We start from the raw sequence: 4,817 nt of genomic DNA on the forward strand, positions 1-4,817 counted from the left end.
GCAGGCAAGTGTCTTAGCCACTATGCTACCAGAGCTCCTGTTTAGAAGCTCTAAATGTAACTCTCTTGCCACTGATGAGGGTACAGTTTTAGTTAGAGCTACTTATGCTGTAGGGCTTCTCAACCTCAGTACTGTTAACATTTGCTGGATAATGTTCTGTTATGAGTAGCTATACTGTGCATTGTAAGATGTTTAGCAGCATCTTGGCCTCCACCTAATAGATGCCATTAGCATTCCCCTTCCCCACAATGGTGACAAACCAAAAGTCTCCAGATATCCCCAAATGTCCCCGAAACAAAATCAAACCAAACTCACTGCCATCCAGTCAATTTTGACTCATAGTGACCCCTCCTTGGGTTTCCAAGGTGGTAACTCTACAGAAGTAGATTGCCCAATCTTCTAAGGAGTGGCTGGTGGGTTTGAACCACCAGCCTTCTGGTTAGCAGTCAAATGCCTTAGGCACTATGCCACCAGAGCTAGGTAACAAAATTGCCTGGTTGAGAATAAACAGTGACCAGAAGGGACAGACCCAGGCTGAAGAAACCTAGAGCACGATGAGGAACAGTTATTTCCTGCCCCTTCACATCATGGAGAGGCAGCAGTGGTTGCCTGCTGGCCTTGGAATGAAAGAGTCTGCTGGCCAGAAATTTCCCAGCTCTTCTGTGGAGGTATGTTAGGCTTTTCTAGGGCCAGAGGGTTGGCCTTTTCAGACAAACAGTTGATTAGTGTAGGAGATAATTCAAATTACAATTAGCAACAGATTACCTGTGTTTGGCCAGGAAGAAAATCACACACAGATATCTCTAAACACTTTCCAAGAAGAGCCCTCTATTCATCTGGGTTTAGGGACAACTATCTTGTGGCATAGTACCTAAGGCATTTGATTGCTAACTAGAAGGCTGGCAGTTCAAACCCACCAGCCACTCCTCAGAAGGAAGATTGGGCAATCTACTTCCGTAGTGATACTACCTAGGAAACCCAACGAGGGGTCGCTATGAGTCTAATCGACTCCATGGCAGTAAGTTTGGTTTTTTTTAATCTTTTCGGGAACTTTTCATCTTTTCATATATTCCTGGATCTCTGTGCCCCTCTCTGAGGCACAAGCTGAAGGAAACTTCCAGCCAATCCCAGAGTCTTTGAGTAGACTTTACTGCTAGTGTGGGGTCAGGCCAGGGTATGTGGCAAAGAGTAGTCTCCTAGAACCTAATATTACAAAAGTTAGACTTCTGATTTTCTAATCACAAGGGTTTGGAATAAAATATAAAGTAAAACAGTTTTTCGTACAGATTCAAAATATTTTAAAAAAATGTTTAATTATTAAAGCTTTTAAAAAGGTCAGCCAGCAATTTTATCCACTCTGCTAAGCAGCTCTCTCTTTCTCCCCCTCTCTCTCTCTGTCTCTCTGTCTCTCTGTCTCTCTGTCTCTCTCTCTCTCACACACACACACACACACACCACAATATCACAATCACATGTGCACAGACTCATCTTGGCAGCAGCTGTGGCCAGTGAGTGTCTTCATCCTAGACCCCTCCTTGATTCCCAACACACAGCTGTTGAGTTGGCCCTCACTCACCCTCTTCAGCTGCTGTTTGTAGAATCAGAAGCCAGACAATGAGGGAGAGAATTGAAGCTGAGCTAAGTGAGGGAGAATAGAGCTAATGTCCCCCTTTCTTGGAATCTCAAGTATTCAAAGACTGTGTTGGGGGAATCAGGACTGGCCACATAGGCACCAGAAAACACTTGACCACCTGCTCTCCCCACACAACTGGGAGCCCAAGCCTCCCTTTAGGGAACCGAGGAAGGTAAATAACTTGCTATTTGAACTACTACCTCTGTGATGACAACTCCCAACCTTTATCTTCAGCCCTGACCACACTCCTGAGCTCCACATCTAAATTTCCATGGTCTATTGGCCATGGTCAGATGCACATCTTGCCAACCTCTCAGATGCAATGTGATTTACACTAAACTCCCTATTCCTAGCCTCGCAGACCTCTTCTTGGGTTCCCTCTCAGCATGTGGGGCTTGAAATCTTGGATCATAGTCAAAGCCCCATTTTCCTCACTCCCACATCCATTCTTTCTCTCTCATAGCTGCCCCTTATTTTCATTTCTCTGGGCACCATCTGTTACAGATTGAATTGTGTCCCCAAAAAATATGTGTTGTAAATCCTAATCCCTTTACTTGTGGATGCAATACCATTTAAAAAAAAAAAAAAAATACTGCCATCAAGTCGATTCTGACTCATAGCGACCCCCTTTGGATTTCCGAGGCAGTAAATCTTTACAGAAGTAGACTGCCCAGTTTTCCTTCCACGGAGTGGCTGGTGAGTTTGAACTACCAGCCTTCTGGTTAGCAGCCAGGAACTGTGCCACCAGAGCTCCATTTGGGAGTAGGATTTTTTTTTGTCATGTTAATGAGGCCAGGTCAGTGTAGGTTGTGTCTTAAACATAATCACTTTTGAGATATAAAGAGAGCAGACTAGGCACAGAAGCCAGGAAACACAGATGGGGGAAGACTGATGCCATGCCACATGAAGATCACCAAGGAACCAAAAAATAAGCGGAAAAGACACCAGGACCTTCCCCCAGAACCAAAGACAGAGGAGGCCTTCCCTTAGAGCTGGTGCCCTCAATTTGGATATCTAACTTCTAAACTGAGAAAATAAGTATCTGTTCCTTAAAGCCACCAACTGGGGTATTTATATTGTAAGACAACTAGGTACAAAGACAGAACTACCATCCTCCCTGTCTCTCACCCCTAGATTACTGTACTGCTCTGGCCACTGGGCACTCTGCCTCTTTTCTGTCCTTCATGTAGACACTGTTTCCTGAGTAGTGCAAACTGTGTGCCTTGCTCATGAACATTATGGCTCCCCTTGACCTATGGAGAAAATTCCCACACTCCTGATCAGGTTTTGCAAGAACTGACATGGTTTACCCATAAGCCCACTTTTCTATTCTCATCTGTCCATGGGTTCCTTACATGACTTGTCTCCTTAGAACATGGCAAGCACACCATGCCCTTGCTTCTGCTTCTTCTTCAGTATAGAAACTCCTCCCTGCTTTCTGTTAACAGAGTCCTACATTAAAGCCTGCTCCCTTGCCCTGGAAAACCTCTTTCCTCTTCATTCCTACAATGCTTTGTAATACATATATTTTAAAATTTGTAATACTTTTCCATTTTCACCTTGTGCCATAGTTATTCACAGTCTCTTTCTCTCTCTGATGGAGGGCAGTGACTGAGTCATCTTCATATTTGTACAAAAGAGTGATATGAATAATATTTAACAACTGGGAAGTACAGGCACCAGCCAATCCAAATTGATTCTCTCATCTATCAGAATAAATGTCACTCAAAATATAGTATCCAGAGATATTATTAGCTAAATATTAGCTCTGCTACCATCATCCATAGCATAAAGTATAGTTCTTGTCTGTATTAGGCCATTGATTAAAAGCCTATAGAAGTAAATTGAACTCTGAGCACACCCCTCTATTGTTAGTGTCACACATGGCACCCCCCAAAATTGATTTGTCCCACAGACTTGTAAACTTTTAAAATAACAGTCTCCAATTTTTTTACCTACATTTAATCAATAAGGTTCTTGCTTATATGCAACAGAAGCTAACTGTGGTATCTTAAGCACAGAAAAAAATTCAATGGAAGATTGTTGGTGATTTGCAGAAATGGAGGAGGTTAGAGCCCAGGTCACCCTGGAGCTTGGGCAGGAATAGTCTGACCACTTTCCACTCCATTGAGGCAAGATCTCCCACTGCCAGGAGACACCACTGTGCAGCCACTGTAAATGAAGTCTAGCCTTTGTTTCCCTTGACAGCACTCATTCAGGATATCCCGCTGGCAGAGACCACAAGACACAAGTGGCTTGGCTGCCAGGAAGTAGAAGAGGGAGGATCTCACCTTTGGGGCTTCTCCAGAAGGAGACAGAGTATATCCTTCTCCCCATCCTCCTCCACCAATCACATGTAGTAGGAAGAGTGTTTACAGCCTCCACAGCCACAAACGTTGAAGGCTCATGCCATTCCCTCAGACTCCACTAGCACACAGAGCTAGAAAGTGGTTTGAAGCTCAGACCAACCTCTAACAAATGAAAGGGGTTAAAATTTTTAAAATAAGATCCTCCCACACAGTTAGATTTTCTTGGCACTTCCATTCTGCATAAAAGATCCCTCTTGTGAAATAAGCTTCGCCCATCCCTACTGCACACAGGCCTGGAAATTTCCCACTTGGAGTCCAAATCATTACTTTCCTTTGATTCTTCCTTCTGTTCTCCCTCCCCTTTGTTCTCCCCACCCCACAGTCCATGCTTAAAATTCTCCCATTTCCCTAGAGCTGTTATCTCAGTTGCTCTTGACAAGGAATATACAGATAAAACTGAAATTTACATTATGGTTTAAATTATTGATTGCTTCTGTGTTCTTTGTTACATCTCCTGGGATATTTAAGGGTCATCTTACATGTGACTCCTTTCATGAATAGTGACCATATGGACCATTATGCTGAGAATTATTTTGAGGCTATGCCCAATCTCAACAGGAAGAATGCTGAAATTGATTGACAATGTTCTCCGTGGGCAGAGGTGAGGGGGTAGCAATACCATTTCAAGGACTTGGTATGCCTGAGCCAGTCCACTCCCCTCATTTATATATTAGAATACAGAAGCACCATATTTGCATTTACTAATTGCTCAGGAGTTTTAAGCATAGGCACTGAAACAAGGCGGGCTTGTGCTTACTCACTGATCTGCACTGAACACGTTCCCTTGTTACCCTACCGAGAGGGACCAGGTCTTC

This window comes from Orycteropus afer, unplaced genomic scaffold (genome assembly GCF_000298275.1).
Source record: "Orycteropus afer afer isolate SDZICR_OR568_19922 unplaced genomic scaffold, OryAfe1.0 scaffold00051, whole genome shotgun sequence".
In the NCBI taxonomy this organism is placed as follows: Eukaryota; Metazoa; Chordata; class Mammalia; order Tubulidentata; family Orycteropodidae; genus Orycteropus; species Orycteropus afer.